Below are 14,940 nucleotides of genomic sequence, written 5' to 3' on the forward strand. Positions count from 1 at the left end.
TTTCTCAGTATAATAAAAGAAAGAATATAGAAGCAAGAAAAATATCCTGCTGCAACGGTGTGGCAATCCGTTTAAAAATAGAAGAGAAACAAAAAAGAATAAAGAGATAAAAGGAAAAGAAAAAACTTTAAGAAAGACAAAGGAGAATAAGAGGAGAAAAGGATGGGTGGACTCTATATAGGATCACTCTCTTTTAATCTAGATATAGTAGAAAAAAAAAAAAAGAAAACCATAAAAGGAAAATGTAATTGCTGAATGGAGAGGAAATATTTTGGTATGTCAGCCAAGGGGACCATGTTTTATTAAAAGTTTTGGATGTATTATGTAATAAAGCGGTCATGTATTCCATCTTCTATATGTATATATACCAGATACTTGATAATATTGCCTGCATTGGAGAGGGATGAGGGTTTTTCCAGTCCGCTGCAATTTGGCAGGTCATAGCAGATCCTATATGTCGGAATAACTTATTCTGAAATCGGCATAGAGAGGGTACGTTTAACGGAAGTAGAAAATGCTGAGGATCAGAGGGGATCGTGATCTCAAAGAGGCGCGAGAGGAGATCGAAAACCTCCTGCCATATACTAGCCAGTTTGGGACAAGTCCACCAGATGTGCAAAAAATTGCCCTCACCACCACAACCCCTCCAGCATCTATCTGAAGCATCGGGAAACATTACTTGTAGCCGCGATGGTACATAGTACCATCTATATAGCAATTTATAGATATTTTCCTTGATTTTGATGCAAATAGAACTGGCGGCAGCGTTGTCCCAGATCTCCCTCCAATCCTCAGCATCTATAGAGTGCCCCAAATCTCGTTCCCATGCCAACTCATGAGAATCCCGATTGGAGCTTACTTCATCCCCTAGTAAGGAATAAATAGTAGAAATAAGACCCTTAGTGGAGGGTCGTCTCCAACATATAGACTCAAAAGAAGTCAAAGGTCTGCTAATCAGAATCGAGCTAATTTTGGAGTGGAAGTGTCTAATTTGTAAGAACCGGAAAAAATCTTTGGGTGGAATTGCTACTTTATCCCGGATTTCAGAAAATTGTGGGAAATTAGTATCTATAGTTATATCATTTACATAATAGATATTACCCGATGCCCAGGCAGTAAAAGATGATTTGCATAAACCAGGAGGAAAAGATGGATTGTGAAGTAATGGTATCAAAGGGGACGGGGCTGGAGCTAATTTAAAACATCTATTGGTTAAATCCCAAATTGCTAAAGAACGGGAAATTACAGGGTGGGAAGAAACTGTCCGGGGGCGATGAATCTTAGGTAACCATAAGAGGGGGGATACAGTAGCCAGTCCCAGCTCCTCGGCCTCGATAGCAACCCAGACCTTCCCCGCATTGAAGTTACACCACTGAGCACAATGAGAGAGCTGCGCAGCATAGTAATATTTTTTAAAATCAGGAATACCCAAACCCCCACCCCTGGAGGGCCGCTGAAGCAACTTTAGTCTGATCCGCGGGCGTTTCCGGTTCCATATGAAATATGAGGTTTGGTACTGAAGAAATTTTAACACGTATGGAGGGATGTAAATCGGAAGGGTCTGAAATAGATACAAGACCCGAGGGAGAACGCTCATCTTAACTGAATGTATTCTACCTATCCAAGAAATAAAATAATTGGACCATTCATGCAAATCAGACCTAATACAATCTAGAAGGCGGGGAAAATTTGCCTGAAACAGCTGATGATGATGATGATGATGATGATGAGTTAAAAAAACACCAAGATATTTGATATTTTTTTTATGCCAGGTACAAGGGAGCATGGCCTCTAGGGTTTGCTTTAGGGTAGCAGGGATATAGAAATCGAGAACTTCAGTCTTGGTAACATTAATTTTATAACCCGAGTGTTGGGAATATGAATTTATTTCCTCTAAAAGTGAATTTAGGGATTGGGCTGGATCAGTGAAGGAAACTAAAATATCGTCGGCATATAATGCGATTTTATATTCAGAGGGGCCAGTGGATACTCCCGAGATAGCTCTATTACAACGGATCCTTCCCGCCAGGGGCTCCATAATAAGAGCAAATATTAAGGGGGAGAGGGGACAACCCTGCCGAGTACCGTTAGTGATCCCAAAACTGGAGGAGTCAACACCATTAACCGAAACCCGTGCTGTGGGGGAACGGTAAAGTGCCACAACGCCATCTAAAAATTTGCCTGAAAATCCCATTTTGTCTAGGACAGAAAGTATGAAGGGCCAGGAAATATGGTCGAAGGCTTTCTCCGCGTCTAGAGCTAAAATCAGGGAAGGAAGTTTCCTTTTATGAATAGAATGTATCAGATCAATGGCGCGTCTGGTGTTGTCCGATGCCTGACGTCCAGGTATAAACCCAACCTTATCTGGATGTATCAAATAAGAAAGCAAAGGAGCTAACCGAGTCGCTAGGATTTTAGCATAAATTTTCAGGTCGAAGTTTAATAATGAAATCGGTCTATAGTTAATACAATGAGTAGGATCACGATCAGGTTTAGGAATCACCACAATGTCGGCCCGAGTTGTATCAGGAACAAAAGAAGCGCCTTCCAAGATATCATTAAATAAAGATGTAAGTTGTGGGGCAAGTTCTTTTGTAAACAGTTTATAATATTGGGCTGTAAACCCATCGGGGCCTGGGGCGGCAGAGGAACGCATTGATCTAATAGCAGCTATTGTCTCTTCATCTGAAATACGGTCATTGAGAGTAGATAATTGGGATTCTGAGATACTGGGTAGGGAAGTAGAGGACAAATATGAGCGCACTCCCTCGGCTCCAGCAGAAGTGGGGTAGGAAGAGTCTGATAAATTATAAAGGGAACTATAAAAGGTCCGAAATTCCTCAGCCATAACTGCAGGGTCATAGGTAAGAGAACCAGAGGACGGAGAGTGTAATTTGTCTATCGCACCTGATGCTTGTCTGCGACGCAGTTTATTGGCTAATAAAGAATCGATTTTGTCAGATTTATCATAAAAGCGTTGATGAAGTTTTTGCAAGATAAGCGCAGCGCGGCGAGACAGAAGGGCATTAAGCTGACCTCGTAGTTTCTCAATTTGGGTTAGCACAGAGACGCTAGGGGATGTCTTATGTTGAATCAATAGCACTGAAATTTGTGACTCAAGGGAATGGATTTCCTGTGCAGCCGCTTTCCTAACCGCTGAGGTTTTAGAAATGAGAAAACCCCGTATCGTAGCCTTATAGGCTTCCCAGAGGATACCAGAGGTAATATCAGGAGAGGTATTCTCCTCAAAGTAGCGGGTCACCGCCAATTTTATTTCTAGCAGAGCGGAGGGATGCTGTAAAAGGTAGTCATCAAGACGCCAGTTACGCTTCCCATGAGGAGAACGCTGTACATCTAAAAATATAGACACCTGCATGATCTGTCCATGTAAAGGGGGAAATACCTGCTTCCGTAACCAGAGAGGTAATAACGGAGGAAATGTGGATCATATCTATCCTGGAATAATGTTGGTGTGGAGCTGAAAAATGAGTAAAGTCCTTAATGTGAGGATGTTTAAGACGCCAGGAATCACAAAGGCCATAGTGTTTAAGGGAAGCCAGGAGAGTATGAGAAGCTCTAGGAAGAGACATCCCGGAGGAGTGTGAAGGTGTGTTAGATCTATCTAACAGGGGGTCAATAATGGTATTGAAATTCCCACACAAAATAATATGGCCCTGCGCAACTCTGCTGATACGCCTGAACAGAGAATCAAAAAATTGGTGCTTGATTAGGAGCGTACACTGATTCTTGATTAGGAGCGTACACTGACACCAGAGTGAAAATCTCAGTACAGAAGGTACCGATCACTATAAGAAATCGACCCTCTGGGTCTGTCACAGTTTTAATGTGGACAAAAGGGATATTATGCCTAATTAAAATGGCTACCCCACGCTTTTTACAATTCGCTGAAGCAAAGAAGGTCTGGGCGAACCACCTACCTCGAAGCTGGGAATGCGGGCCCGTAAGATGAGTCTCTTGTACAAATGCAACATTAGCTTTCTCCCTCCTGCAAGCCCCCAAGAAAATGGTACGTTTCTTAGGAGAGTTAAGACTGTTTACATTAATGGATAACAATTTAAGAGACATGGAAAAATATATAGAGAAGTACTACAGACATAACACACAAATATAATAATTCAAAAATTTGGCCCAAGTAGAGCCACCCTTGGGGACAGAAAGGAAAGAAATGGGGAAGAAAAGCATAATAGAGCCACAGAGAAAGAAAAGCACACAAAAAAAAGAAACAGAGAACCCATTTGGGTAACAACCCTGGTAAGTTGGGTCCCAAACAAGGACCGCAATAATATCAATCAGCATAACATTATTCAAATATATTAAAGGGAGCATGGTGGGTAGTGGAAGGACCATCCAATAGAATCAGGACTGCCTGGACCCTTAAATATAAGATCGGCCTTAACCAAATCAAACAAAAATCCCTGTAGTACAGGGATCATAAACCTGTGTCAATATATAGAAACAAAACAAACAAAAAGGGGGGGAGGGAGGGGGAGAATGGGAAAGACAAGGGACAGAGAGAAATACTATCTAAACATCGTAATATTCATGAAAATAATAACTACATATGTCGCAAAGAACCAAGAGGGGAGGACTGTTCCTCCTAGCAAACTTCAAAAAGAACATTGTAGGGAGCTTTAAACCCTATTATAAAGAGAATAAACATCAGGGAGTGACCGCACAGTTCAAGTGGGGTCACCGTCCTTAACATGGAGACGGGACACCCTGGTCCAGTCCGGTGAAGGAGGTTGGGAGCGTTGAGGTTTGGGAGAGGCTGCAGCAGTCACCGGATCAGAAGTCAGCGTCGGAAGAAGGTTAAGCTTGGCTAATAAATCTTGACCTTGAGTGAGGGTCTTGACACTATGCACAGTGTTGTTTGCTGAAACATGAAGCATAAAGGGGAATCCCCAGCGATATCGGATTTGATGCTGCCGTAGAATCTTAGTGACTGGCTGAAGATCCCACCGTTTCTGAATAGTAGAAGGGGCCAGGTCCTGGAAGATTTGTAACTGCATATCTTGGAATGGTATCACTGGAGAGTCCTGAGTAGCTAACAAAATCTGTTCCTTTGAACGAAAATAGTGCAGGCGAACTATAACGTCCCTAGGAGGTTGAGTAGGAGAAGGCTTCGATCGGAGTGCTCTATGGGCTCTATCACATAAACAATCTTCATTGGTAAGAGCTGGAACTAAGTGTTGAAAAAAGTCTTTTAGAAATGACGGTAAGGAGGAGCTAAGGACTGATTCTGCCATATTACGGATGCGTAAGTTGTTGCGACGAGAGCGATTCTCTTGGTCCTCTTGTCTTTCTTTGAGTGCCTCCACCTCGTCATGAAGTCTAGAGAGTTCTTTATCAAGACGATTTTGGGTACGGCATAAGTCGTCCGATTTAGATTCCAGCGCGTCCGTTCTGTTGCCGAGAGATGTCAATTCTGATTTAAATTCTGTTATAGCTTTTGACAGTTCTTGCTTGAATGCGGATTGAACTCCCTCCAACAAACCAGTCATAACCGCTTGAATTTGGGGATCAATGCCAGCTTCAGATAAGCAAGGGGAGGGGGAGGATTCTGGGAGTAATGACGAACTCTGAGAGCCCTTGGATTTAGATCCGAAGAAATTTGCAGAAGATGGTGGAGGTTTCTTACCTCTCTGCGACATAGTGAAATGATAAAAAAAAAAAAAAAAACCACGGTAGAAAAAGTGAGACACAGGGCTCTACAATAATAATCCAGGCAAGCTGGGTGATAATATTAAGCGAACATCTTTAACTCCAGAGATGCACCATCCAGGAGATACTTATATGCTTGATGCAATTATCACAAAAGACCACAAGAGGGGGCTGAGTAAATGGCAAATATCCACCAGCACAAAAGTAAAAAATGTCAGGGCAAGAGTAAGCAAAGTAGCTGAGAAAAGTTAATCCTGTTAGGCTAGTGAAAGAAAAACTGGGTATGTGCAGATCGTTATACAGGAATTCCAGACACAGAGAAAAGGGCCAACAGGTCATGTGACAGTGGAGCAGGAAAAGCAGTGGTATATGGAGATGCAGTATAATCTTCCCTCAGGGACTTACCACCCTCCCCTTACTCCAGGGAGTCACATGCGGCCGATGTTCCTGTCAGCAAGCGGGGCTCCACAGCTAACAGCCCGGCTGAGATGACCAGCAGCAGCGTGTGGGCAGAGTCAAAGATGGCCGCCGGAGGCTTCAGGACGCTGGGGCTTACGCCCAGAGTTGTCTCCCGGGAGTCCCCAGGAGCAGGAGCACCAGCCCTGACACAGCAGCGGGGCAGCCGAAGCTAGAAGGCTGGAGAGAGGTCACGTGGAGTGCGGCAGGGAGGACTCCGTCGGGCGCCCACCATGGAGATGACACCGCCGGAAGTCCGCGGCCGCCAGTCCGGGCACTCCAGTCCCCGGCTCAAAGGGCAGCAGGCCAGCTGCAACCCGCGGAAGCACCTATTGCGCTTCCCGATTCCGCAGCTCTCACCCGCTGGACCAGAGGCAAGCAAGGGGGGGTAAGTAGGGGTCTGGAGGTCTCTGCTGGCCGGGATGGGGCTATAGAAGCTGGTTTCACGCTAAGCTGGCCCGGAGCTCCGATGACACAACTTCCTCCATTGGCGGTCAGGCCACGCCCCCCCAAGAAGGGATTTCAAGTGTCACGCCCTAAGAGGAAATCCTCATTTTAAGTTCTTTACCCCAGGAGGGGGTTTCAAGCCTCTTACCCAGAGAGAGGGTTCCCAGTGTCCTTCCCCTAGAAGGGACTTCAAGTGTCTCACCCCAGGATGGGGTTCCCAGTGTAATACCCCAGGAGGGGATTTCCAGTGTTATGTTTCAAGAGAAAGTTCTTGTTTCAAGTTCTTCACCCCAGGACAAGGGTCCAAGTATCCTACCCCAGAATGGGGTTTCCAGTGTTATACCCCAGGAGGGGATTTCAAGTGTTATGTTTCAAGAGAAAGTCCTTATTTCAAGTTCTTCACCCCAGGAGGGGGTTTCAAACCTCGCACCCCAAGAGGGGGTTTCAGTTTCCTCACCCCAGGAGGGGATTTCAAGGAACCCAGGATGGGGTTCCCAGTGTTGTGCCCAAAGGTGGAATTTCAAGTGTTATTCTCCAAGATGGGACCTCAAGTGTCTCACTCCAGGATGGGGTTCCAAGTGTTATACCTCATGATGGGATTTCCAGTGTTATACCCCAGGAGGGGATTTCAAGTGCCTCACCCCAAGATGGGATTCCCAGTGTTAAACCCCAGGAGGGGATTTCAAGTGCCTCAGCCCAAGATGGGGTTCCCAGTGTTATACCCCAGGAGGGGAATTCAAGTGTCTTACCCCAGGATGGGGTTCCCAGTGTAATACCCCAGGAGGGGATTTCCAGTGTTACGTTTCAAGAGAAAGTTCTTGTTTCAAGTTCTTCACCCCAGGATAGGGTTTCTAGTGTTATACCCCAGGAGGGGATTTCAAGTGTTACACCCCAAGAGGAAATCCTCATTTCAAGTTCTTCACCCCAGGAGGGTGTTTCAAGCCTCTTACCCAGAGAGAGGGTTCCTAGTGTCCTTCCCCAGGTGGGGACTTCAAGTGTCTCACTCCACGATGGGGTTCCCAGTGTCACTCCCCAGGAGGGGATTTCAAAGAACAACTTCTGCTAATTTTTCCATCCCAGTTATAAATTCTTCTGTTCCTATGTTCAGGGGATCTTCACAAGCCTCACGCTCTTTTGAATAGGAGTCTAGCGTTTTTGAACAGACTTCCCAGGAGATTGATAACCACTTGAAAAATTTGACTTTTGTGATCTCAGAGGTCCCTGGGCTTCTGGGAAAAAAAGGACTCAAGTCTCTAGTTGAGGCCGTTGGAGGTAGAGTTGTGGAAAATCTTAGTAAAGAAACCAATTACCTCATCATGAGCCCCAACTGTGATAAATCTAAACGGAAAGTGGCAGAAAATCTTGGTATCAAGGTCATCGACGAGGACCAATTGTTTGAATTAATGTATTCTTCGTCCAATGACATAGTAGGTACTGACCATATAATCCCGGAGAATAACAAATTTTTTAATTCTGGTGCAGATAAAGAACATCAATTAATGCCAATTACATCTCCTGTTTATCAATCGATGGATCTCCAGTATAATTCCATGTCCACTCCTAACTGTGTTTTGTCCATTCCAGTATGCTCAACTAAAGTGTCTGAGGTATCTTCAATTCCAAAAGGGAAAAGCCCTAAATCAAAGACCAAAGAAATGTCATGCTCACAACCAGTTCTCCTACCTTCCTCTGTGGATAAAACCAGTTCTTCAACTAAAGACCTTATCTCTGAGCAAAATTTTTTGGGAACAGATAATTGCCTGAAGGACTTGTCTTTTGTGATCTCGGGAGTCTTAGAATCTGTTGAGAATAATGAAGCCAAATCTTTAATAGAAAGTTATGGAGGCAAAGTTTTTGAGAAACTCAGCAGTAAAATCAATTATCTTATTTTGGGCCGTTATGGTGGGAGATCCAGGCGAGCAAAAGCAAAAGATTTGGGGGTCAAAGTCATTAATGAGGATACATTTTTTGAATTGGTGGACATTTATTTCAGCAAACAGTTACTTCTTGAACAAGCCTCCTTATGTAGTATTCCAGTACTTCCAGTCTCTAAAAACAGATACGAAAGTTGGGAGGATATCTGAAAAGTAATTTTTTCTAGTCTGCTGGAACCCGTTCTTATTGTGTCTTCAATCAAGATTTCCGAGTTTCCTGTGTTTTTCAGATATATTGAGCCTTCATGGGTGTTCGGTGCCCACCCTAAAAGGAGGGGGTACTGTCAGGGTTCAGCCTAGGATCGGCCTCTCTCACCTCCTTGCCGGCTTCCCCTGACTTCCCCTGACTTCCTTGCGGTCAGACGTCTGGTGCAGTGATGGATGCCCATGGGGCTGAGTATTCTGCCTTAGGTGCTTTTTGTGAGCTTCCATGGTTGGTTGTGTGTGCTGGGGATCGGAGTTCCCATCATGGGCGCTACCATGACAGTTCCTCTCATGTGACAGTACTCCTAACCTATGGTAGCATGATTTCAGTCAGCTGATGCTGTATATGTTTGTGTTTTCCTGCATATTTAGCAAACTCCAGTACCTGCCTGTGTCCACATCTCCCTGAGCTGTTGAGCTAGTCAGCTCCTGGATTTCTTAGTGATTCTTAGTTCATTCTCAGTAATCTCATGCAAGCCGGTGATCAGGATTTCTAACTGTGTTCCAGTGTATCTCCAGTGTTCTAGCAATAACTTAACGTAATATAGTTTCCGGTCTTCTGCCTTTCCCAGGTACCTGCCCAGAGGGCCGCGACCTGCTCACTTGGTGCAGCGGAAAACCAAATCCCAATTGGAGGGGTCACTGGAGAAAACCACCAAGTGAGTTAGACTCCGCGCCTCTGGGCAGGTCTAGCTAAACCTGGGTTCGGCCGCAAATAGGAGACCTAGCCACAGTCACTCTGATAGTCACCTGAACCCCCCGGCTCACTGTCCTCCACAGAGGATCACTTTCACTGGATTGTGACAGTTACATAGATAATAAAAAAGGAGAGGTCCAGAGGACAAGTCAGGTTGATACACAGAGGTAACACAAACATAGTGGTAGACAGAAGGGTAATCAATAGAGAGACAAAGATCAAACACCTGAGAACCATAACATCTGACCAACTTCTTAACAAACCAACTCCTTAGTTTAGAGGAACTTGCCAGTACAACAGAACATAGCACAGATTGTGACACTGGCACTCTGATGCCCCTAGGTTTTCAATTCAAGGTAATAAAAGATTATCATTACAAGCTATTGCAGTGATTTTTTAATGGACAGAACAGTAGGAAGTACTACAAAATGTTAAAGTTAATCAAATTAAAACAGGGCTACAAAGTAAGTAGTTGGAATAGGCTAGAGTGGCAACAGGCAAAGGCTGATTAGATTAGATCCCAGGAATTTCTGGGATCAGGACTGGTGGCAGAAAACCTAGGTTGATATATAATCTGGGCTCAGGGTTGGCAGCAAACAAAAGTGGAATCCAGTAACAAGCTAAGGTAAGAACAGGAGAGAACAAAGAGATTGACAAGACAATCAAAGTCAGCAAAAAAATACACCACACAGAAATGCAGGTACAGCTACCAGGTGCACAATCACTTTCCCTGGCATAGGTGTAGTGAACAAGCATCTATTTATACACACAGGAGCCAATGAGCTGAGGACTGTAATGCAGTAAACTCCTATCTAGTGATTCACAGCACCAGGGGAGAGAGTGGTAGCCAAGGTTAGAGAGTTGACCTTGTTAGTTTTATTTCACAGGCATCTTTCAAGAATTCATTTTTGACAGAAAAATACTAGAAACATACAACTACATTATGCTGCTTTTCAGTTGTTTCTAGCCTAGGTCACAAGATTTTAAGTACTGTGTCCATCAGTATTAGAGTCTAGAAAAAATTATGGAGATAATCTACAGAAAGTATGTTTTCAGGTATACAATACAATCTAATATTAGTGTAACACCCCCAATTTGGTGGGATGTCACTGAGTGGTTCGTACCTGCTTTTCTTCTGGAACCTGCTTGGGCGTGGATCAGGGCCGTTCCTCTTTCAGGCTCCTCCTATCATAGCAGAGAGACAGGAGACCCCCCAGAACCCAGCGCAGAAACCAGACCAATATAAAGAAATGGGGGTTTATTATTCTGGATCACTTTTCTACTAGGACAATTCTAAATGAACATTAGAACATGCTATATTGTTGCAATGCAAAAGGTACACATCCAGGATATCACATTAATAAGCTTAGATTCACTCTATACATACTGTATACTTCTAATAAAACCTCAGACTAAACATATGAATGCCAACCTGCTCCCTCTATGTGTTAGAGGTGGTTAAACTAAATATAACAAGTTGTAGTTGGCAGACTCTCGAATGGTTCAACTATAAATTCAATAGAGAGCACAATGTCCCTGGGAGTACTCAGATTTCACTGTATAGCCTTTCGTTGGTGCACAAACTTTATAGATGATACTGAACTGTATTACTGATATAACAAGTTGTAGTTGGCAGAATCTCGAATGGTTCAACTATAAATTCAATAGAGAGCACAATGTCCCTGGGAGTACTCAGATTTCACTGTACAGCCTTTCGTTGGTGCACAAACTTTATAGATGATACTGAACTGTATTACTGGTATCCAAAATGGCGTCACTGTCTCTGCCTGTGTGGCCACTGCACAGTTCTGTTATACACTACTGCTGTGTATCCTGCTGCAGGCTTCTCTCACTGTACAGCAGTGTGCTGGCTGCCCTGAGATCAAAGACTTCTATGTGCTGGCTGATCTCAATCTTTACTGTGGTGCTTCTCACGTGACGTGTGCTGTAATGCTTGGGGTACCTGTGCAGATGCCAGCACTTTGCAGCATGCACACTCTCTCCTCTCCTTTGGGCTGCAGCAGCTTCAATAGATCTGTGTCCTATCAGCTTCTCTTGTGCTGCTGCCTTACATGGAAGGGGTCTCCTCCTCACAGTTACCCCAATCAGCTGCTGATCCCTGCTCTCTGTGCCAGTCACAGCACTCTCCAGCACACACCACAGCTCCTGTCCTGCTCCTCTCTCTCTTTCCTGGTTTCACTTTCAGTCCCAGGCTGTGTAGTGCTGCTCACAGCTGGCTGCTCCTGGGTCCTAGAGTCCCTCCTCACTGCAGATCCAGAACATTCCCCAGCACAGGGCAGCACATAAAGTCCACATAAATGAGATCCTTATGGGGTATCACATACTCCCCCCGCTAAAATATTGCGTGTCCTTACGCAATAAACACACTTGCAAAGTCCAGCAAAGAACAGTCTCTTGTACATTACTGCATAATCAACAATATAACATTCAAATCAATACAAAGTTGAAAACAGCAGTTTAGATTCTGCAATGAGCAGGTAACACACGTTTGTGACTCTTCCTGGACCTATATATAGCCTGCTGCAACATGAAAGTGAACTCCTCACCGCTTATAGTGGTGCACTCACTATCTGGGCCATGTTTCTCTGGGTAAAGATATGTCACAACCTCTTTAGCTACACTAGGGGTTTCTACAGGTACATTAGATTCAGACTGTGGATTAAGAAAATCTGGGCTACTGGGCTTAAGGGGCCCCAATCCCTCTGCTGTGGCCATGTGAATCACCCTTTCAGTGTCTCTTTCCCGGTCAGTGGAACTTGAATCTGCTTGACTGGGGTCAGCCATACTGGAATCGGTACATTCCACTTTCAGTCTGCTTTCATGTTCCGGCTCTGAAGGGGGTTGTGGCCTAACTACATCCTGTAGGCTTGGTTGCGCCATTTCACTAGGTTCCTTCACATGCCGTTCGTCTGTTTGCCCCAAGGATTCACTCTGCTCTGGGGTTCTCCCCAACAATTCACTCTGCACTGGGACATTGGGTTCTTGCTGTCTGTGTTCAGCTGGTATCCTCTGGTGATATGGTAGGTGCCGACACCTCCGGTAAGACTGTGGAGGATAATCATTCCGTCTATCGGTTGCACTTTCAACTGCTCTTGTCCTTTCTCCACCGTCGCTGTATTGATCATGTTGCTGAGTATTACTTAGAGTATCTCCATGACATGGATAGCGCCAATGTTGCTTGCGATCTTAAGCAAATTTGCTGCCTTGCACTGCAACACTACCTGGACCAGTCATGTTAACGGCTTTTATGCCTCTCTTTCCATTCGCCAATTCAAACTCGACCATTTCGCCCCTTCTCAGGCTTCGGAAACACTTTTCAGGGATGGTCTTCTTAATGGCTGTATAATGTACATATACTCTTCTTTTGGTGTCTGTTCTTTTTATGAATCCTTAACCACGTGGTACGCTGAACCACACGACATGACCCAAAAGTCTTCTTGGGCTGGTTCACTTATCGTCAATGGCATATGATACATTAGACACTGTAACTTTGTCCTATCTTAATGCAATTGGACCTACATCTGTTCTTGAGGGCTGTCGACAGTTCCGCTCAATGTGACCACTTCGACTGCATCGTTGACATACAGGTCTCCCTCGAGCATCGAATTTATTAATTACTTGTCTTTCTTTCTCTCTGGAAAAATCACATCTTGGTTGGTTTTGCACTTTGCGGTCTGGACACCACTCCTCACGTCCGGATACAGCCCATTCCTGTTTCAGGTCTTTTATCTCCTTTCTCATCTCGGTGAGCCACTGGTTGAGTCCTGCAACCCTGTCAGTCATTTCCCTGATCCTGTTGCCATCTGCAGCTGGGTTGCCTTCTCGCAGTTCCATGGTCGATACTGTTCGTAGACGCCAAAATGTAACACCCCCAATTTGGTGGGATGTCACTGAGTGGATCGTACCTGCTTTTCTTCTGAAACCTGCTTGGGCGTGGATCAGTGCAGTTCCTCTTTCAGGCTCCTCCTATCATAGCAGAGAAACAGGAGACCCCCAAGAACCCAGCGCAGAAACCAGACCAATATAAAGAAATGGGGGGTTTATTACTCTGGATCACTTTTCTACTAGGACAATTCTAAATGAACATTAGAACAGGCTATATTGTTGCAATGCAAAAGGTACAAATCCAGGATATCACATTAATAAGCTTAGATTCACTCTATACATACTGTATACTTCTAATAAAACCTCAGACTAAACATATGAATGGCAACAATTGTCCTAGAGAGTAGGACAACAGAAAGAAACTCCTTTTTGGGGGCACTCATAGAAAATCATATATAGAAATTAGTTTAATACATAACCTTTATTTATAAATGCACTTAAAAAGGACAAAGACAGACAAACAACAAAAAACATAAATCAACTCTACGGTGTTATGTACCATATACAGTCGTAGAGTATAAATAGGGATTATACCTTGGTATTAATAAGCCAAAGTATACCCTCTGTGCATATAACATACAGTAAAAAAAGGGATTGGACATACACTGTGATATCCTATTATATCCCTTCACCATCCAATTGTGATGGAGGAGAATCTGGCGAAAATATTGAAAATGCTTGACACCTTAAATAAACAATTTGGCAGCCATATAATCTGGTTTCTGTGTTCAAGCAAAGATAATGGCAGGCATCTGGTATTACAATTCTTGCATTCTAGTACATAGATCACAATAACATGTTGGCTACAGCACTACATAGAAAACAAACTGCAACCAATAGTCTCCTGCATAGTTCCAGTGCTCATTTCCCACCCACAGTGAATAATATTCCAAGAGGAGAATTCCTCAGACTGAGACGAAATTGTTCAGAGGATAAGGTTTACAAGGAGAAAAGTGTTGAACTAGCCATGCGGCTTAAAGAAAGAGGCTACAGTAACAGACTCATTAAAAAAGCACAAACATCATTACATAATACTAAGAGAGAATCTTTAATATTCCAAACCAGAATGGAGAAATCTGAAAATCAAGAAATCAGATTTGTAGGTAATTATTGCCAAGAGTGGAAGGAGATACAGGAATCCATCAACAGACATTGGCCAATCTTATTATCTAATATGGATCTTGCTGTCAAACTTAAGAGAAAGGTATCCATGAGTTGGAGACGTTCACCTAATCTACAGGATCATCTTGTTAAAAGTCACTTCACTAACATCAGATCAGGAAAGTCTAAGACAAAAGGAACGTACCCTTGTGGGTCATGCAAAGCCTGTAAGTATATCACTAAAATGGACCATATTTATGATAAAGAAGGTATTAGTATACCCTTGGAAGATTTTACCAACTGCAATACTTCGGGCTTGATATACTGTATCTCATGTACTTGCAACATGAGATATGTTGGCATGACGAAAAGACCGTTTAAAACTAGGAAACTGGAACACATAGGAAATGTGAGAAACGCTTGCTCAGATTTGGCAAGGATGAAACAAATTACATCTGTAGCAAGACACTTCCATACTAGACATCCAGATAAAGATCAAGCGATGAGATTCTT

At 43.8% G+C, this 14,940-nt stretch overlaps 1 pseudogene; it reads right to left on the bottom strand.

Annotated features, from left to right (window-relative positions):
- Positions 1–7,630: 7,630 nt before the first annotated feature.
- On the bottom strand, positions 7,631–13,275 carry LOC148526723 (uncharacterized; annotated as a pseudogene).
- Between the last annotated feature and the right edge of the window lie 1,665 nt (positions 13,276–14,940).

The sequence above is a fragment of the Taudactylus pleione genome, unplaced genomic scaffold (genome assembly GCF_031769625.1).
Source record: "Taudactylus pleione unplaced genomic scaffold, aTauple2 ptg000095l, whole genome shotgun sequence".
Taxonomy (NCBI): domain Eukaryota; kingdom Metazoa; phylum Chordata; class Amphibia; order Anura; family Myobatrachidae; genus Taudactylus; species Taudactylus pleione.